Source organism: Panthera tigris, chromosome A3 (assembly GCF_018350195.1).
Source record: "Panthera tigris isolate Pti1 chromosome A3, P.tigris_Pti1_mat1.1, whole genome shotgun sequence".
Classification (NCBI taxonomy): Eukaryota; Metazoa; Chordata; class Mammalia; order Carnivora; family Felidae; genus Panthera; species Panthera tigris.
This window is the reverse complement of record NC_056662.1, coordinates 78,388,607-78,410,577: the sequence shown is the minus strand read 5'-3', so window position 1 is coordinate 78,410,577 and position 21,971 is coordinate 78,388,607. Positions and strand designations below refer to the sequence as shown.

The 21,971-nt window shown below is 40.2% G+C and overlaps 1 long non-coding RNA gene and 1 pseudogene across 1 annotated transcript; one reads left to right on the top strand and one right to left on the bottom strand.

The window, feature by feature from the left end:
- Positions 1 to 103: 103 nt before the first annotated feature.
- Positions 104 to 20,849, top strand: LOC102957540. Its single transcript, XR_006215745.1, has 4 exons — positions 104 to 181; positions 559 to 619; positions 20,199 to 20,279; positions 20,696 to 20,849. It is a non-coding gene; the product is annotated as an uncharacterized LOC102957540 (long non-coding RNA).
- On the bottom strand, positions 20,298 to 20,475 carry LOC102957257 (annotated as a pseudogene).
- Positions 20,850 to 21,971: the final 1,122 nt, after the last annotated feature.

Here is a 21,971-nt window from a genome sequence, read left to right as displayed (position 1 = left end):
GGAGGCCCGCGCCCCGCCCCGCCCCTACCCCGCGCCCCGCCCCCTGCAGCCCAATGCTTTGAGACTGGGTCTGGAAAGTGGGAGGCGGGATCTTCGGGAGCGCGGGGAACGCTGGGAGCCCGGCGGTGACTATTGTGAGCGTGCGAAAGCCGCAGGCTCGGAAGAAATCCCCCTCCTCCAGGTTGTTCTGAGGCGCGTGGTTTAAAGTTCAGAAGAGGGTGGGAAGGTGCGGTGACGTCCAGGGGGCCGGCCGCACCGGAGCACTTGGGGGCGGGCCGGGCGGTGAAGTGGGGCTGGCTCTCCGGGGCCCCGGGGGACAGCGGCCGGGGTTTTCGATGGGTGGTTCCCCGCCTCTTCCCAACTTCGTACATGCAAATCTTCGCCCCCGCGTCGGCGGGCGGTGTCCTGATGTGCCCGGAGAGGAAGTGCGGAAGCGCTGTCGCCTGTATTCATTTGTAATTCACGTATTTGCATTTGGGGACCCCCGCAACCTGATTTTCCCCCATTCTGTTTGAATTGCGAGGGCTCTGTCAACTTTACCTACTAAATCTTTTTCAGCTGTGAAGATCCTCACTGCGAGGTCGTTGCCTATTAACGCAGTGTGCTCGAGATTAGTGAGGTAAACGCTATCCTGGGATTTGACAGGTACCCACGAGGAGAGGGGGAGTGGAACACACGTTTAGTGTGTGCAGGCAGTGTGGTATAACTCTGTTTCGTTCGAGTGCTAAGCACCTCCTGTGTGTCCGTTTATTTACCTCATTTAAAACGTATTGTCCTAATTTTGTAAATGAGGTTGATAGGGGTTCAGAGAAGTTAAGTAATACTTCAGAGAAAAAAAGAAGTAATACTTCAGAGAAGTTACGTTCTGGTAAAATGAAAAGCACGGTTTAAACCCAGGGTTGTCTGATTCCGTGGTCTTTGCACTATACCTTACTGCCTAAGACAAGTGTGGAGGGGGCATGGGGATTATCAGCCAGCTATACAAGTGCTGAAACTGGAGGACCCAGTTGGGGAAATCATTAAAAATAAAATCTGGTACACCTGAGTGGCTCAGTCCCTTGAGCCTCTGACTCTTGTCAGGTCAAGATCCCAGGGTCGTGAGATTGAGCCCCTTTGTTGACCTCTGCTCTGAGCGTGGAGCCTGCTCAAGATTCTCTCTCCCTCTGCTCCTCTCCCACGCTTGGGCGATCTCTCCCTCGCTCTCTCGCTCTCTCGCTTTCTCGATCGCTCAATATCTCTCTCGCACAAATAAAAATAATAAATAATAAAAATAAAATCTACCATCTCCATAATATCCTCTCCGCTAAAAGTAGGAAAGAATGAAACAATTTTATTATTGAATAAGCATTAAAACATGTGATGCCCTAAAGAGATTGTAAAGACAAAAAAAAAACCCACAAAAAAAAAAAACAAAAGAAAGACACAACAACCCTCATTTGTTTATGTAGCCAGGCAGATATAATCCACCACCGACCTGCTGTCTTTATCCAAAGGAAAAAAATAATACGAAGTTACATCTGGAAGCCAACAGCTGGGGTTTAAAATCCCACAAAGACCAAGAGGTGGGACAGGGTCCTCCCTGGTGCTTGCGTTTCAAAGAGGTAATTTCAAGGCCCCTAAGAAAGACCTTAGAGGGATTCAAAACTGGCAAGAGGCTTATTTAGCTTTTTAAAAGGTATACATACCTCTCAAAGAGAGACATCATTTATAATTTCGATTTTTCTAAAGGAATTGCTGAGTAAAAAGAAAGGAGGTGAGATTTCTTGTCCATTTTGGTACCAGGGAAATTTTTTAATTTAGTTTTTAGACGAATTTAACCTTACAACCCCCAATATCAGAACTGTAAGGGAGAACTTAGCACAGATGTTTAAGAATTCATTAGGAAGGTGAATGACAAATAGGAATGGAAAATATTTTGTGTCTATTTGTTTATATTCCACCTTCAGAAATTGATTGGTTTTAGGTGCCTCTTGAACTTAATAGAGGATAATAATGTTTGTCTACTGAAGAGTTCTGGACCGAACAGAATCTGTCCCAGTTGCAGTACTTAGGACCAGTTCTAACACCACTCCAATCTGTAAACTCACAAGTTTACCTAAGGAGATTTAGTAACAACCATAGAATTTTGAACTAATCAATTGTTATCTTTTATTTTTCAAAGACTGACTTATTTAAATCTCCTCATTAATAGGACCGCATGTTTATATTTATTTCCAGGGCTTTTTTAATTTGTCATATGACTAAGCTATGGGTTTTATTATCTTACCTTCCTAAAGATTTGTTTTAACCCTTTCACATTTTTTTAAAGTAGTGGAACGCTCTTTTGAAAGGTTCAGTCCGTATCTGAAAAGGGAAAATATTTTAGTTGTACAGGATACATTTATTTATTTTTTTATTAAAAAATTTTTTTAATGTTTATTTTTGAGGGCGGGAGGGGCAGAGAGACAGGGAGACACAGAATCTGAAGCAGGCTCCAGGCTCTAAGCTGTCAGCACTGAGCCTGATGTGGGGCTCCAGAGAACCCTGAGATCATGACCTGAGCTGAAGTCAGACACTCAACTGACTGAGCCACCCAAGTGCCCCTATTTTTTTAAGTTTAGAGTGAGGGAGAGAGAGAATGCACATGAGCAGGGGAGAGGGGCAGAGGGAGGGAGAGAGAGAGGGATAGAGAGAATCCCAAGCAGGCTCCACACTTAGGGCAGAGCCTGATGTGGGGCTGGATCCCACCACCCTGGGATCATGACCTGAGCTGAAATCAAAGAGTCGGATGCTCAACCAACTGAACCACCCAGGTGCCCTCACTTAATTTTTTAAGATAGAAAGATTGCAAGACAAGGTGATGGATGGACTAAAAAACAACAAAGGTAAGTAGTAATTTTGATTTTGAGAGGACTTATGCTGAGAAAAAGAGCTTATTACTGTAAAGATGATAGGCAGCTAGTTATTGGCACTTATAGAAGAGAATAGCGCATGCTAGTTTTCCTCGAAGGCACCCAGTTGTAGATACTGTTCATTCAGTTCAACAAATATCTACTCTGTGCCAGGTACTCTTTAGGTGGTGACACACTAAGAAAGAAGACAGAGCATCTGTCTTCATGCAGCTATGGCCCACATGAAAGACATCGAGCATATTATCAAAAAAGATCCTTTAAAATACTATCCTGAAGGTATTTTGTTTTTTTGTTTCTGTAAAGAAAATAAAGCAATGGGATAGTATATGACTGAGGATGGGGATGCTCTGAAGACGTGACATTTGAGCTGAGTCCTAAGTGATCAGAAAGAGGTATCCACAGGAAGATTCAGGGAAAGAACATTCCAGTCAGAGGAATAGCAAGTACCAAATCCTGGAGATTGGTAAGAGCTTACCTGAGGGATGGAGAGAAGGCCAGGAGGACTAACGCAAACAGAATGAGGTTGAAGAGGTAAGCAGGGGCCAGATCCTCTAGGACTTTGTAGACGATGATAAGGAAGATGAGGTTTAATTCCAGTAGCACACAGAAAGCTATTGGAGAGTGTTGTGTGTGATTGATTTATGAATACATTTTGAGATGTTTACTCAGGCTGACATGTTAAACTTAGTGAACACTACCTGGTGGCTGTTGGAGTAGTCTAAATGAAAGAAGTGCTTTGGATTAGTGTCTTAGCAGAGGAGATAGCGAAAAGAAGTCAAATTTAGTAAGCTATTTTGATGACCGAGGCAGAAGGACTTGGTGATGGACTGGATGTAGGGAGGAGTAGGGAGAAAAGTAAACAAGGGCAATTCTCACATTTTTAAAAAAAATATTTTTAATGTTTATATTTTTTTATTTCCGAGAGAAAGAGAAAGAGAGCATGAACAGGGGAGGGTCAGAGAGAGAAGGAGACACAGAATCTAAAGCAGGCTCCAGGCTCAAATCCACAGACTGCAAGATCATGACCTGAGCTGAAGTCGGATGCTTAACCGACTGAACCACCCAGGCACCCCTCCCACATTTTTGGTTTAAGCAACCAGGTAAAAAGGAAGGCTAGTAAAGAAAGAGGTTTGAGAGGGAAAATCAGGAGTTGTGTTTTTGACATGTTAAGTTACAGATGCCTAGTAGACATCCTAGTAGACAGTGGAATATACAGAACAAAAGCTAAGGGAAAAGGTCAGGGCTAGAAATAAAGATTTGGGAATCAGTGGCATTTCATTTGGGATAAGACTACCTAAACATAGAGTGTAGATAGAGGGGAAAAAATATGAAAAAGAACCCTGGGATCCTTGAATTCTTAGAGAACTGGTAGAGAAGAAGGAGCTGCCAGCGAAGCAGGAGGAAAACCAAGAGACTATGATGTCCCAGAGGGTGTTTCAGAAAGAATGGAGATGGTCAGCTGTGTTAAATGATGCTGAGAGATTGAAAAAGATAGAATAAAGAAAGGACCTTGGATTTGGCAAGATGAAGGTCATTAATGGCCTTGATAAGAGCCATGTCAATGGAATGGTGGGGATGAAAGCTGAATTTGAGGAGGTTGAGGAGAATGATGAAAACAAGGAGTACAGACAACCCTTTCAAGAGTGTTAAAGGAAACAGAAATGAGGCAATAACTGAAGGGGGAATGCAGAACTATATGAGGCTAAGGGCTGTCACTCACAACCACAATTTCAACATGTTAACACAATTGAAGTTTGTTTATTATTCAAGTCACAGTCCAGTGTGAGTTGAGTGGCTTTCTTCCAGGAGTAATCTGGAAGATGCCTTCGGTCTTGTAGCATCAACATGCGGCCTTCAAAATCAGCCTGGAAAAGAAAAGAGAGTAGAGGATCATACATGGGAGATTTTTATGGGCCAGGCCTGAAAGTTGAGTACATTACTAAGTCACAATTTACTTTCTGTATGACCTCCACAAGGAGGCTGAAAAATAGAATTTGAGAAATAGCATTTAGCTATATGCTCGGGAAGAAGAAAAGAAAATGAGTATCAGTGAGCACTAGCAGTCTCTGGCACTGAAGATTTGCTTTGTTTATAGAGAGTGATATTAAGGCATATTTGTATAAAGATGAAAGGGACTTGGCAGCAAAGGAGAAATTGATGATAGAGAGAAGGGGGCTAATGAGTGAGGCAGGGAAAAAGGGTGAAATGTAGAGGACAGATGTACAGGGTTGGCTGTAGATTGGAATGGGGACTCCTCTGTGGTAATGAGAAGGAAGGCAGAGAGGATGCAGAGAACCTGGTACACTTGATGGTATAAAAATGAGGTAGTCAGGGGTGCCTGGGTGGCTCAGTCGGTTAAGCATCTGACTTTGACTCAGATCATGATCTCCCGGTTCGAGAGTTCAAGCCCCGCGTCGGGCTCTGTGCTGACAGCTCAGAGCCTGGAGCCTGTTTCGGATTCTGTGTCTCCCTCTCTCTCTCTGACCCTCCCCTGTTCATGCTCTGTCTCTCTCTGTCTCAAAAATAAATAAACGTTAAAAAATTTTAAAAATAAATAAATAAATAAAAATTAAAATGAGGTAGTCAAATTTCTCCCCCCCCCCTTTTTTTTTTAGTAAATTATGAGGTAAAATTCAACTGAGAGTAGAGGGCAAGGAGAGAATAGAAGGTTGGAGGAAGAGGAGAAGCCAAAAACATGGTTTCTGAGAGTGGAACTTTAGAAGGTATTTCTGCTGCACTGAATGACTATTTGAAACTTGTGGTCATAAACGTAATGTCAGACCAGTAAACACTATTTCTTATATGGTTTTTGTTTGCTTTTGAGAGAGAGAAAAAGTGGGGGAGAGGGGCAGAGGGAGAAGGAGAGAGAATCTGAAGCAGGTCCCACATCTAGCATGGAGCCCAGTGCAGGGCTTGATCTCAGGACTGTGAGATCATGGCCTAAGCCAAAATTAAGATTTGGATGCTTAACCAACTGAGCCACCCAGGCACCCCTTTATATGATTTTTAACCCAGGGAAGATCAATGGGCAATATTGTCTTGAAAAAGAAGACAAAGAATTAGGAAAATTTAAGTTTCACTGAGAATATGAGGGAAGGATGCTTAATACTTCTCAACCCACACATACTCCCTGTGTGATCTGATCCATTCTCATGATTTTACCTATGATTCCAGGACCATATGTATCCAGTTGTCTTCCAGACACTTCGCTGGGAGCCCTATCGGCATGCCAACCTCAACCTACTCACCATTTCTCTCCCAGGTTTACTGTTACTCACATATTCTTTGTACCGCCATCTACTCAGACACAGGTTAGAAAGTTGGGAGCCATCTCTGACTCTCACCATCTCCCATCTACCCTACAACATCCTGTCACCAAGTACTGCAGATTTTACCAATAAAATATGAATCCATTTCTTTCCCACTTTGATTGCCATTGTCAATGTTCTTCATTATATCTCACCTAAACTCCTGGAATGGTCTCCTAACTATTATCCCTGCCTACACTTTTAACCCCTGTGAAAGCCATTCGAACCTATTCAAATCCATTGTCACCTGAGTCTTTAGTATGAATGCACATCTTTCAGCCTCATCTTCTGCATTCCATGCCTTGCACTTTTACACCTCAATGAACTGCTTTGTAGCTTCTCATATCCCAGAAGCTATGCTCTTTCTTGTCCATCTGCCTTTGTTCTTACTTTCCCTTCTACCTAGAAGTTCCTCTCCAGAAACATGCCATGTTCATGGATTGAAAGACTTAATATTGTTTAAATATCAGTTCTCCCCAAATTAGTCTATAGAATTAATGAATCCCAATTGAAACTGCAGCATATTTTTGTTGGAATTGAAAAGGTGATTCTTAAATATATAGAGAAATGCCAAGGTCCTGGAATAGCCAAGCCAATAGTGAAGAATAAAGCTGAAGAATCTACATTACCACATATCCAAATTTATTATAAAACTACAGAAATTAAGATAGTATGATATTAGCACAAGTTTAGACAAATAGAATAATGGGCTGGACTAGAAAATCCAGAAACAGACCCACACATATACAGTCACTTGTTTAGAACAGTCTCTACTGCAGGTGGGGGCGGGGGGGGTGGGGCAGGGAAGGAGGTCTTTTCATTAGTGCTGGGAAAAATTTGTCATCTGGAAAATAATAGAACCTGAACCTAACCTTACACCATGCCCAAAATATTTTTTTAAATGGATCATAGACTATGGGGGGATCTGGGTGGCTCAGTTTGGTTAAGTGTTTGACCCGTCATTTCGGCTCAGGTCATGGTCTCACTGTTTGTAGAATCAAACACTGTGCCAGGCTCTGTGCTAACAGCGTGGAGTCTGCTTGGGTTTCTCTCCCCCCTCTCTCTCTGCACCCCCCCCCCAAAATAAATAAACCGTAAAAAAAATTAAAATAAAATGGATCATAGACTTTAATGTGAACAGCAAAATGATAAAACTTCTAGGAGAAAACATAGGAGAATACCTTCATGAACTTGAGAAAGGCAAAGACTTCTTGAACAATGTACAAAAAGCAATAACAAAGAAAAGATAGATAAATTGGACTTAATTAAAAGTAACAGATGCCACTAAGAATAAAAAGGCAAGCTACATACTAGGAGAAGATACTTGCAATACATACATCTGGTAAAGAATTCTGTGGTGTCCATCAGTTACTTTGCTTAGATTTCACTTCTAGAAAAGATCTACCTCAGCTTGCAAGCCAAGTACACACATTTCCTTAGAAACATCTAGCCAGTTATAAGCACAGTTGTGGGACAAGGGCTCACTATCTCCAACCAGTACAGAACTTCTCTATGGGGAGCTGTTGTGTTAGAGCTTCTCATTGGACTGGTTAAGACTTTCTCAGAGATGTACTTCAATCTGATTGTATTCCTACCCAATTCTCCTTCCTTTTCCTTTTTCACAAGTGTCAGATCTGCATCTGAAGACTCTTCCTGCCTATTCCTTTATTTCTCTCCCCTTTATTTTTCATAGGCATTACCCCCAATACATCAATTGCATTGATCATTTCTTTTTTTTTTTAACGTTTTATTTTTATTTTTGAGACAGGGAGAGACAGCATGAACAGGGGAGGGTCAGAGAGAGGGAGACACAGAATCCGAAACAGGCTCCAGGCTCTGAGCTGTCAGCACAGAGCCCGACGCGGGGCTCAAACTCAGGGACCGCGAGATCGTGACCTGAGCCAAAGTCGGCTGCTCAACCGACTGAGCCACCCAGGCACCCCTCATTGATCCTTTCATATTGGTATCTGCTTCCCATGGGATCCAACTAACATACTCCTATCCACTCTACAAATCAGTAAGAAAAAGATAACTCAATTTTTTAAGTGGGAAGAAGACCCCAACAGGTCTCTTTACAAAAGAGAATAGCCAAATAATTAATAAGCATATAAAAAGGTGCTCAGTCAAAAGGGAAATGTGTACAAAACTCATAATAAAACATTGCTACACCTTCATCAGAATGGCTAAAATTAAAAGAACAATGCCAAGGCACTTGGGTGGCTCAATCAGTTAAAACTCTGACTTGATTTCATCTCAGGTCATGATCTCACATTTTGCTATCAAATAGCACTGTACATTACAGAGAAATCATTCACAAAAAAAGGAGTCTATCAATGTGGCAAACTTTCATTGTTTTGTTTTAAAAAATGACTATAGCCACCCCAACCTTCAGCAACCACCACTCTGATCAGTCAGCAGCCATTAACATCAAAGTAAGACCCTCCACCAACAAAAAGATTTCAACTCGCTGAAAGCTCTGATGATGGTTAGTATTTTTAGCAATAAAGTATTTTTAAGTTCAGGTATATACATTGGTTTTTTAGATATAATGGTATTGCACATTTAATAGACTATAGCATAGTGCAAACATAACTTTTATGTGCACTGGGAAACTGATAAATTCATTTGACTCACTTTATTGCAATATTTGCTTTATTGTGGTTATCTGGAACCAAATCCATAATATCTCTGAGGTATGCCTATAAATGGAGTCATATAGTATATATTCTTTTGTGTATGGCTTTTCATCTATAAGACTTATCTATATTGTATGGCAATAGTACATTTTTTTCATAATTGGAAAGAAATCCGTGTTTATGAATATATCACAGTTTATTCTTTTTTTTTTTTTTAAAGTAGGCTTCATACCCACAGTGGAGCCCAATGTAGGGCCCAAATTCACAACTCCAGACCAAGACCTGAGCTGAGATCAAGAGTCAGATGCTTAACTGACTGAGCCACTCAGGCGCCCCACAGTTTATGTATTCTGGTGTTGATGAACATTTTTTTTTAATCTTTATTTATTTTGAGGGAGAGTGAGTGTGAGCAGGGGAGGGGCAGAGAGCGAGGGAGAAAGACAATCTCAAGCAGGCTCCACATTGTCACTGTAAAGCCCCACGGGGGGTTCAGTCTCACGAACCATTAAGATCATGACCTGAACCAAAATCAAGAGTTGGACACTTAACTGACTGAACCACCCAGGTGCCCCAGGTTATCACAATATTTCTGACTATATTCCCTATGCTGTAGTTTTCATCCCCATGACTTATTTATTTTATAACTAGAAGTTTGTAACTCTTAATCCCCTTTATGTATTTTGCCCATGCCCCCACTCCCCTGTCCTCTGGTATTTATGAGTCTATTTCTGCTTTTGTTTGTTCATTTGTCTTGCTTTTTAGATTCCATGTATAAGTGAAATCATCTTGTGTTTGTCTTTTTCTGACTTAGTTCGCTTAGCATAACACCCTCTAGATCTACCCATGTTGTTGCAAATGGCAAGATTTCATTCTTTTTTATGTCTTAGTAATACTCCTTTGTCTATACCACATCTTCTGTGTCCGTTCCTCTATTGTTGCTTTCATATCTTGGCTATTGTAAATAATGCTGCAAGAAACATAGTAATGCATATATCTTTTCATATTAGTGTTTTTGTTAGCTTCAGATAAGACCCAGAAGAGGAATTACTAGATCAGATGATATTTCTATTGTTAAGTTTTTGAGGAAACTCCATACCGTTTTCCATAGTGGATGTGCCAGTTTACATTTCTACCAACAGTGCCCAAGCGTTCCTTTTCCTCCACATCCTCACCAACACTTCTTATTTCTTGTCTTTTCGATACTAGCCATTCTGACAGGTGTGAGGTAATATCTCATTGTGGTTTTGATTTGCATTTCCCTGATGATTAGTGATGTTGAGCATCTTTTCATGTGTCTGTTGGCTATCTATATGTCTGCTTTGGAAAAATGTATTTTCAGATCCTCTGCCCATTTTTTAAAAATTATTTTAGAGAGAGAGAGAGTACAAGTTGGGGAGAAGGGCAGAGGGAGAGAGAGAAAGAGAATATCAAGCAGCCTCCATGCTCAGCATGGAGCCCAACACAGGGCTTGATACCATGACCCTGGGATCATGACCTGAGTTGAAATCAAGAGTTGGACGCTTGATTGAGCCAACTGATTGAGCCACCCAGGTATCCCATCTGCCCATTTATTAATCAGATTTTTTTTCAGTTGTATGAGTTCCTTATATATTTTGGATATTAACCCCTCATCAGATCTATCATTGGCAAATATCTTCTTCTATTCTGTAGCTTGACTTTTCATTTTGTTAATAGTCCCCTTTGCTGTACAAATGCTTTTTAGTTTGATGTAGTCCCACTTGTTTATTTTTGCTTTTGTTTCTTTTTCCTTAGGAGACAGAAAAATATTGCTGAGGCCATTGTCCAAGAGATGTTTTCTTTTAGGAGATTTATGGCATCAGGTCTTACATTTAGGTCTTTAATCCATTTTGAGTTTGTTTTTGTGTATGGTATAAGAAAGGGGTTCAGGTTCATTTTTTTTTTTTTTTTTTTTGCATTTTACCAATGCCATTTATTAGACTGTCTTGTCTCCATTGTATATTCTTGTCTCCTTTGTCATAGATTAATTGAACCTCTCTATAAATGTAGAGGTTTTTCTCTGGGCTCTCTATTCTGTTCCATTGATCTATTTTTGTGCCATTATCATCTATTTTGATTACTGTGGCTTTGTAGTATAGTTTGAAATCTGAGATTGTGATACTTCCAGCTTTCTTCTTCTTTCTCAATATTGCTTTGGCTCTTTGAGGTCTTCCGCAGTTCCACACAAATTTTAGAATTATTTGTTCTCGTTCTGTGAAAAGTACTCCTGGTGTTTTGATAGGGATTACACTGAACCTGTAGCTTGCTTTGAGTAGAATGGACATTTTAACAATATTAATTCTTTTAATCCATAAATATGGTGTATGTTTCCATTTATTTATGTATATTTACTTTCTTTTAACAGTGTCTTATCATTTCTTTCACCTCCCTGGTTAAATATGTTCCTGAGTATTTTATTCTTTTTGATGCAATTGTAAATGGGATTATTTTCTTAATTTCTTTTTCTGCTAGTTATCAGTATATACAAACACAACAGATTTCCTGTATATTAATTTTGTATCCTGCAACTTTACTGAATCAAAATATATTTCTTCTTTTTACATTTATAAGATATATTTATTATTTTTTGACCAAAGTACAATAATTTTTAAATCTCCTTAAACAACTGAAAAAAAAAGTATTCAAGAAAATAAAACACAAATGAGAAATTTAATAATTAGATTTTTGCTTTATACCAACCCTACATTTAGTCTATAAAACAAACAAACAAAAAAACTTGAAATGTTACTAAAACACTAACCAAATCACAAAATGTATTTCTTAAATAATATGTTTTAAAAATCAAAATGATTGGGGCGCCTGGGTGGCTCAGTCGGTTGAGCGGCCGACTTCGGCTCAGGTCATGATCTCGCGGTCCGTGAGTTCGAGCCCCGCGTCGGGCTCTGTGCTGACAGCTCAGAGCCTGGAGCCTGCTTCAGATTCTGTGTCTCCCTCTCTCTCTGATCCTCCCCCGTTCATGCTCTGTCTCTCTCTGTCTCAAAAATAAATAAATGTTAAAAAAAAATTAAAAAAATAAATAAAATAAAAAAAATAAATAAAAATCAAAATGACTCCTTGATCCATTGGCTGCAGAATGGATGTCATGTTAGGAGCCATGAAAACAACGTGCATCTCACCATACATCTCCATCAGCACACTTGAGTGACCATGTGCATTGTCAATGAGCAGTAATATTTTGACAGGAACATTTTTCTCTGAGCAGTAAGTCTCAATAGTGGGCTTAAAATATTCAGTAAACTGTGTTTGAAACAGATGTGCTGTCATCCAGGCCTTGTGGTTCCATTCACAGAGCACTGAAAGAGTAGATTTAGCATAATTCTTAAGGGCCCTAGGATTTTTGGAATGGTAAATGAGCATTGGCTTCAACTTCAAGTCCAGTTGCCTTAGATCCCAATAATGAGTCAGCCTGTCCTTTGAAGCTTTGAAGCCAGACATTGACTTCTTTCTAGCTATTAAAGTCCTACCTTTTTCCAATGGAAGACTGTTTGACCACATTGACAGTCTGTTGTTTAGTGTAGCCACCTTCATTAATGAAGATAACTTCTAGATAACTTGTTACAGCTTCTACATCAACACTTGCTGCTTTACTTCACACTTTTATGTTGTGGAGATGGCTCTTTCCTTAAACTTCATGAACCAAACTTTGCTAGCTTCAGACTTTTCTTCTGTAGCTCCCTCACCTCTCTCAGCCTTCACAGAATTGAAGAAAGTTAGGGCTTTGCTCTGGATTAGGTTTTGGCTTAAGGAAATGTGGCTGATTTGATCTCTCAAGACCACTAAAACTTTCTCCATATCAGCAATAAGGCTGTTTCACTGTCTTATCATTTGTGTATTCACTGCAGTAGGACTTTTCGTTTCCTTCAAGAACTTTTCCTTTGCATTTATAACTTGGCTAACTGGTGCAGGAGGCCTAGCTTTTGGCTTGTTTTAGCTTTTAACATGCCTTTTTCTAGCTTTTGATTGATTTATTTGAGAGAGAGAGAGCATGAGTGGGGGAGAAGGGCAGAGAGAGAGAGAGAGAGAGAGAGAGAATCTTAAGCAATGCTCCATGCTCAATGCAGAGTCCGATTTGGGGCTCAATCCCACAACCCCAGGATCATGACCTGAGCTGAAATCAAGAGTTGGATGCTCAACTGACTGAGACACTCAGGTGCCCCTCTAGCTTTTGATTTAAAGTGAGAGAAATGTGAGCTGTGCTTGGCTGGCTCAGTTGGTAGAATATGAGACTTAATCTTGGGTGATAAGTTCAAGCCCCACATTAGTCATAGAGCTTACTTAAAAAAAAAAAGTGATACACATGTGATTATTCTTTCACTTGGATACTTAGAAGCCATTTTAGGGTTCTTAATTGGCCTAGTTTCAATATTGCTATGTCTCAGGGAATAGGGGTCCCTGAGGAAGGAGAGAGAGATGGGGAACAATTGGTCGGTGCATCAGTCAGAACATACACAACATGTATCGATTAAGTTTGCCATCTTTTATGGGTGCTGTTTGCAATGCCCCAAAATAATTAACATCAAATATCATAGATCACCATAACAAATGTAATAGTAATGAAAAAATTTGAAATATTGTGAGAATTACCAAAATGTGACACAAAGACACAAAGTGAGAAAATGCTGTTGAAAAAATAGTGCCAATAGACTTGGCTGGTGCAGGGTTGCCACAAACCTTCAGTTTGTAAAAATTGCAATCTGCAAAGTACAATAAAGAGCAATAAAACAAGATATGTCTGTATATTGAGTTCAAAAACAGATAAAACTAATTTTTGTGATGGAGGGCAGAATGTTGGGTACCTTTGGGGTGGGTATTGATGAGAAGTGGCCCAAAGGAGCCTTCTGAGTTGCTAGATATATTCTATATCTTGATCTGAGTGATGGGTGATAAAGACTTAATCCTTGACCAAACTCTAGTCAGCCTCTGCTGAGCCCTCTTTTCAACAAGCCCTCAGTCTTGACCTATAACAACTCTTTTTTTTGTTTTGTTCTGTGGGTTTTTTGTTTTTTTTTTTTTTTGGTGGGGTGGGCTTTTTTTTTTTTTTTTTTTTTTTTGCTTTTTTTTGCGAGAGGGAGAGAGAGAGAATCCTAAGCAGGCTCCACGCTGTCAGCACAGAGCCTGACAAGGGGCTTGAACCCATGAACCATGAGATCATGACCTGAGTGGAAACCAAGAGTCAGACACTTAATGGACTGAGCCACCCAGGCACCCTTAACTATGACAACTCTTAGCAGAAATTATTTTGCCCACCCCTTATACTAAGAGACTTGAACAAACACTAGCAAAGTTTCTAACTTCTTAAGTCCAGGATGATGACTTCATCCCCCTTAGGTTGCTGCTTGGGAAAGCACAAGCCTGCTGAAAGTATTTACTGTTTGTTCTAGCCAACACCTAGCCACAAGATGCTTGTCTCCTAGTCTCTCTGGCAGGGTAGGAGCCTAACGTCAATAAATGCCAGTTAACAAACACAGATGGCCCTTTCCCATTTTTTGTAAATTTCCACACTCCTGACTGCTCATTTCCCTTCCCTATTTCCCCCTTCTTCATTGAAAATGTCTAGTTACCTTTGCACAAATCAAAGTTGAGTTCAGTTTACACTTGGCTCTCTTCCTTATTTCAATACCACTATAGAGTCTGGCTTTATATATCTTTCACATGGATTACGTATATTTAAAAACTGAGCTATAGTGGTGTGTAAAGGCTTTCACAGTACATAAGTTATACCTCAATTTTTTAAAATATTTGAATAGACTTCTGAATAACTTTCCCCATGAAGGCCACACAACATGCATAGCCTTCCCTTGACACCCTGCTTATCACCTATCTCCCTTCTCCCCGCCTCCTAACACAGACTTCTTCACTTGTTTCATTCCACTCATCCTTTAAGACTCAGCTTACAGGAAGGCTTTACAGATTCCCTTAGCCAGATAGACTCTTCTTTCTTTGTCCTTGGTTAGCATCTGCAGGAGTTTCCCAGGTGAAATTCAAAACTGGCCCCCATATGCAGAGGACCAGGAGAGACAGAAGAAAGAAGGGGACTTTTCCAGATTGGTAAATTGCAGGTTTAATAAGCAAGGGAACTTCCATACAATATTTGTGTTGGTCAGCTGTAAGACAAGTAGATCTCCACACCCACCTGCCAGATTCTTAAAAGTTTATATTAATGCCTTAATGGGGCCCAGTCACGTACAAAGTCCAGATGGCCTCAACAACACATTACTCTCTTAAGGCTGCATCCTTGAAATGTCTCCTAGTGTGGGAATGGTGAGTAGAGCATATATTCCAAGGACAAGGGAGGGGTAAAGAGACTCTAATTGCTCAGCTTGAGGGTCACCTTGTGATCACATCCTCTCAACCTCTTCCAAGATATGTGCAACATGAAAACCAGCGTATTACCTATCATCCTATCACACTGAAGTATGGTTATTTGGTCATATGCCTGGCTCCCTTGCTAAAATATAAAATCAATCCTTAAAAGCAGTGACTCTCTTATTCCTGGCAGCTGGCATATAGCAGATGTTCAATATTTGCTGAATGAATTATCTTGATTAGAAGTCAGTACCTTTCTTCCTTGAGCCTGGTTGGGTTAGTACACGCCCCACCATGTCTGGTCTTTAGTGTGTTGTATATTATACACCTTGCATTTGGATAGCTCTTCTGAGCCTATGGAGGACCACAGTGGTTGATTTTATTATGAAACTTTTCTATAAACACATCTATTCAGTTTGATAATGGGCATCTTTTTTATCTTTCAACAACAACACAAAATCTATAAGGCAACTTCATTTTGTTATCTCTCACTCTCTTTCATATTCTTCTGGATCATAGACCCAGAACACATCCATTTACTAGCCAGACTTGTTTGTTTCTTAAAAAATGTAACTTCATGATTGCTGTTTTATTTAAAAAAAGATTTTATGTGTTTAAGGCATGTTCTTTAGTATCAAGGGCAATGATTCTTCACCTTATCAGATCAGTGTCCACTGTTTTATAATTTATATTTGTAACATCCTGTTTACTATCCTGAAGTGAAATTCATAGATATAATCTACCTCACATGTATATTTTCAAAGAAATAAAAATAATGCTCTAACAACAATGTCAAGGAGAAATAAAAAGAAAGCCATTTATAAAAAAAATAATACTTCAATATGTAAACGTTTGGTATGAATAATGGGAAATATGTATATATAGGTCTCTGACCCCCATTTTCTGACACAGAGCTCATAAATCCCTTGGAATTTCCTGGGTGATAGCAATGTCTTTTGTTTTAAAGAGTCAACTCTGTGAGCTCTTGGTTGAGTCCTGGATGGGGGTGGTCACCAGAGAGACCAAGTGGCAATTAGAAGCTTGGAATATTCAGCCCCACCCCCCACTCTCCAAAGAGGAGAGAGGGGCTGGAAATGGAGTTGATAATTGGTCATGCCTATCTGATGAAGTCTCCATAAAATTCCCAATATTATGGGGTTCAGAGAGCTTCAAGATTGTTGAACACATCTAGGTTCTAGGAGAGTAGCTTGCCTAAAGAAGGCATGGAAGCTCCATATTGCACATACCTTGCTCTGTGTATCTGTTCTTCTGGCTGTTCATCTGTATCCTTTGTCATATCCTTTATAACATAGTAAACTGGTAAACATAAGTAAATGTTTCCTTAAGTTCTGTGAACTGTTCTAGCAGGTAATTGAATCCAAGGGAAGGAGGTCATGGGAACTTCGGATTTGTAGCCAAGTCAGACAAAGGTTATGGGTAACTACTAATTGCAGTTGACATCTGAAGTGGGGGCAATCTCATGGGACTGAGCCCTTAAATCTGTGGGATCTCATGTTGTCTCCATTAGCTAGTGTCAGAATTGAGTTAAATTTAATAAGACACCTTGCTGGTGTCACAGAGAATTGTCCGGTATGGGCAAAAAATTCCACACATCTGGTATCAGAAGTTGTGAGTTTGATAGTAGTATGAGAGTAAGGGAGGAAAACTGAATTTTTCCTTACACACTTGGGTATGACTACATTAAAAGACTTAAAGTTTTCAAATGTTTATGCCTAGACATGGAATCACTGTAGGTGCAGCACATGCAGTCTGATGCTGATGTTCTATACTGGTGAGCTGTCAGAATTGTGATTTTACAACTTTCAAAAAGTTTTCTAATAAAATAATCTTTGATTAACATGGTAGTTGCATTCCTGAGAAATTCAGTGTATATTAAAACCACACAAAAAATATTTTGTGCTTATATGTAAAATGGGGTTGTGTTCTAGGCTTACGTTATTATAATAGATTTTTCACCTATGTGAATGTGACTATCTGGTGAGACCCTGGAAAATCATGAGGATGGTTGGCTGTGCTGGACTCTCCCTAGAGGGCATCTAGCATCTCTAACCACCCCCACAGTGAATGCCATGGGTGCCCCCAAATCATTTTGACAACCAACAGTTTGGTCACAGATTTCCAAAATATCCCAAGTCATTTGGAATAGTGGATCTTAAATTTGGTGGTCATAAGGGGCGCCTGGGTGGTTCAGTTGCTTAAGCTTCTGACTTTGGCTCGGGTCATCTCATGGTTTGTGGGTTCGAGCCCTGCATCAGGGCCTGTGCTGACAGCTCAGAGCCTGGAGCCTTCTTCGGGTTGTGTGTCTCCCTCTCTCTCTCTGCCCCTCCTCCTCACACGCTCTCTCTCTCCCTCTTTCTCTCTCTCTCTCTCTCTCTTTCTCTCTCTCAAAAATAAACATTAAAAACATTTTTTAAAGTAAATTTGGTGGTCATAAGAATCACTTGGGGAACTTGTTTGGAATGCACATTACTTGCACCCATTCTCAGAAATTCTGATTTAGTAGGTAGGGGAAGGGCTCTGGGATCCATGTTTTTTCTTTGACTATCCTAAGAGTTCTGTCCCTCAAAATTCACTCTGACAAGATTTGTTCTTCACTAAAGCCCTGATACTCAACTTACTGTGTTCCACTAAAGAATCCAAGACACAGCAGGGAACAAATTTACCCTATAAAGAACCTTTATATTGAGATATTCATTTGGTACATTTGTTTCTTAGGGTCATACAAATTGTAGTAGTATTGTTGGCAATAAATTTTATTGCCATCACTCTATGATGCCAACAAAAGTAAAAGTTCCATTAGTAGATGAAAATTGTAATAATACTGTTGGGTATATTCTTGCTACTGTAACAACTAACAGAGAAATAAATTTTAAAGTTTATTTATTTATTTTTGAGAAAGAAAGAGAGAACAAGCCAGGGAGGGGCAGAGAAAGAGGAGAGAGCGAGTATCCCAAGCAGGCTCTGCTCTGTCAGCACAGAGCCTGACGTGTGGCTCGAACTCATGAACTTTGTGATCATGACCAAGCAAGAATTGGATGCCTAACTTTCTGAAGCCACCCAGGTGCCCCTACACAGAAGTAAATTTTGAAACCGAAGTGATAATAGCGAAGGTCCAGAAAAACAATGGATGGTGTTGGGTGAGTTTAAGGAAAGTACTTGGAGGGACCAGGGGAGCCCCAGGTTAATAGTAGCCTACCAGAGTTCAAATGGACAACCGGGCCAAAAGGCAATGGCATCCTACCCTTCCAAGTGAACATCGTAACTGATAGGCGCTTGATTTAGTGATGAATATGAAAGCCCAGTACCCCACATAGATGACATTCGTTTTCCACTAACAGTTGAGAACCAACACAGCTCTGGAGTTTGATCACAGGCTTGTGACCAGAGATGTAGTTCATCCACTAGGCGTAGGACACTCTTTTCCCAGATACAAGTTGTTTGGGAAGAAGTAGGAAGACTGCTTCATGGATAAGGAATCAGGAAAAATGAATGATAGAATCTTGAGTAATATTTTATGGAGGCTGTGAAAAAAGCCTGTTGACTTATCCCTGTCCCATAACCAAGGGATCTGGCTTTGCAAACAACACACACCTGGATTTAAATCTTAGATTGGCCTCATCTTAAATGTGGGATGTCAGGCAAGTCACTTAACCTCTCTGTGCTTGTTTGCTCATTTATAAGATGGAGTTAATAATACTATAGTGTCTGTCTTACAGGCTTGTCCTGAGGATGAAATGGGATCATTAATGTAAAGGGTCTGACACAGGGAAAGTATTTAAAAAATGTTAGCAGGTTTCTATCCTATTTTGTTATAAAAATTTTCAACATGCAGCAAAGTTGAAAGAATTTTGCAAGGAGCATCTATACACTCACCAACTAGATTCTACCCTTAATATAAATTTCACTACACTTACCACCTGTCTAGCCATTTTTCCATTCCTCTATCCATCCACTCATCTACCTTATTTTTTTAAAAACATATTTCAAAATCAATTCCCTACACTGGTACACTTCTCCCTAAATACTTCAACATATAGAAGCATTCGGGGCGCCTGGATGACTCAGTTGGTTAAGTGTCTGATTTCACCTCAGGTCATGATCTCACGATTAGTGGGCTCGAGCCTCACATCAGGTTCTGCACTAACAGCTTGGAGCCTGGAGCCTGCTTCAGATTCTGTGTCTCCCTCTCTCTCTGCCCCTCCACCACTTGTGCATGTTCTCTCTCTCTCTCTCTTAAAAATAAAAAGTTTAAAAGTTAAAAAAAAATATATATGTAAAGAAGCAATTATTTTTACACTTCTCTAATAACCAGAATGATCCTGCTCATCAGATTCAGTGTCTTTCCCTCAGACAATTCTGGATGAACGTTGCCAAACTGCTTCTCTTTGATACCCTTTTTATCTGCATTACCTTCCCTTGGTTGCACAGTTTATGTAGATATTTTACATCAATTTAGGCAACAAGGTTATTTTACAAGAAATTAAGTCTTATCAAGACTACACTCTAGTCCCAATTAGAGTACTATCAAGTCAGGACAAATAGTTGTGGTAGCTGGACTCAGCCATTAGAAGTGGATTCTACCCGTGCTATTGGCAACCCCTCTTCCCACCCCCACCATTCCCCTTTTTACTTATTATTCTGTGAGTGTTATTTAAGATTTCTGAAATCCACTTCCAAGAATTCAAGAAGTTGTAAAAAACAAAAGTAAGGGGGGAAGCACTTCATGAAGAGCAAAGACCAGGATCTACAAATCAGTTTTAAAGAGCCTGGAACTATTTCCACTTCCTTCAGCTTACTGAGACATTCTTTAATATGGCTGCAATATGTATAAGAGGAGGTAATACTTTAATAGGGTGAATGTTATTTGGATAAGTGGAGAGAAGAGAAGGAGAGAAGGAAAGAAAAGCTGAGTGTTGGAGAGACCAGGACAATGGAAGCAGAGGGCGTGTGGCACACAGAGCTTGCTGACTTCTTTTTTCTTCTTTTCTTTTTTCCAGGTTCATAATGTATTGTACAAATTGAATACCAGATGATGAATTGACATTAGCTTCTCTGGGCTTGGGAACTTAACAGATGAGGTACAGTTTAAAATCCATTTATGTTGCTTTCAAAGCTGGTGTTGTTTTAGACCTTAACTTGAAGTATAAGACCATCAAAGCAATGCCTCCATATGTGGCCAGTACGGAATTCATTCTACCTGTGAGAGTATAAGAGTTGAAATATTTTTTTGATATCAGTGAAATGTAATTGGTCATCAGTTTTTGGATCTGCCATGATGTCAATCTTGCAAAAGACACCAATCTGCCAGTTAGGTCCTTCAACATATGCAGCTACCTCGCCCAACTTCTCTTCTTTTTCTGTATTAACTGTAGCTTGATACATGATTGCTGAATAGTGCTGTATGTCCAACTTCCCTTGAGTAGAGATAATATGCGCCCACCCATTCCTAGGCAGAGACTTTCAGATGGCAAGCCTGCTTTTTTGCCTTTTCAAGGGCTAAAAAGAAGATGTCCTGTGATCCATATTCAACCCTGTTGAATGGAGAAACAAGATGGAAGGACCCTGTATGACTGTATGGAGCAGCCTGGAACTCAGACACTAAATTAAGAAATGAATTTCTGGGGAATGAATTTCTGAGCCTGGGTGACTCAGTCGGTTAAACATCTGACCCTTGCTTTTGGCTCAGGTCATGATCTCATGGTTTCTGGGTTTGAGCCCTGCATTGGGCTCTGCAGCTGGCAGTGCAGAGCCTGCTTGGGATTCTCTCTCTTTACTTCTCTCTGCCCCTACCCTGCTCCTGCTGTCTCTCTCAAAATAAATAAATAAACTTAAGAAAGAAGTGAGTCTCTGGCTTTTCTGAGTCATTTGTGTCTATTTGTTATAGCAGCTATCATAACATTAACTAATATGAATACATACTAAAAAACAGAGAAATAAGGTTAAAATCTGGTAATGGAGGGATTATAATGCTGGGAGGAGTAGTTTAGTTTTATCTTGTAGACAATGGAGAAAATTGCAAGTTTTTTTTTTTTTTTAAGTAAACTCTATACCCAGTGTGAGGCTCAAATCACAACCCCAAGGGGTGTCTGGGTGGCTCAGTTGGTTTAGCATCCAACTTCAGCTCAGGTCATGATGTCAGAGTTCATGAGTTTGAGCCCCACGTCAGGCTCTGTGCTAACAGATCAGAGCCTGGAACCTGCTTCAGATTCTGTCTCCATCTCTCTCCACTCTTCCCCTGCTTGTGCTCCATCTCTCTCTCTCAAAAATAAACAAATATTAAAAAAAAAAATCAAACTCACAACCTCAAGATCAAGAGTCATATGCTCCAACAACTGAGCCAGCCAGGTGCCCTGAAAATTGCAAGTTCTTAAACCTGATAGTGCTATGATGAAGGCAAGTGGTTCAAGAAATTAGACTGATTGCATGAAAGCTTCCATGAAGAGGTTATTGCTGTGAAACAAGCATGAGCCTGAAACAAGCATGAGCCTGAATGTGGAAATGAAGTAAAGATGAAGAGGAAGGAAAACAATCAAGAGACATTAGAAAAAATTATAGGCCTTGGTGACCAGCTGGTTATAGGGAATTAAGGAGAACCAAAGGGCAAAGAAAAGCCCCAACATTTTTTTAAAGTTTATTTATTTATTTTTTTGAGACTGAGAGAGTGTGCACGCGCACAAGCAGGGCAGGGGCAGAGAGAGAGGGGAACAGAGGATCTGAAGCAGGTTCTGTGCTGACAGCAAAGAGCTGATGCGGGGCTTGAACTCACAAAC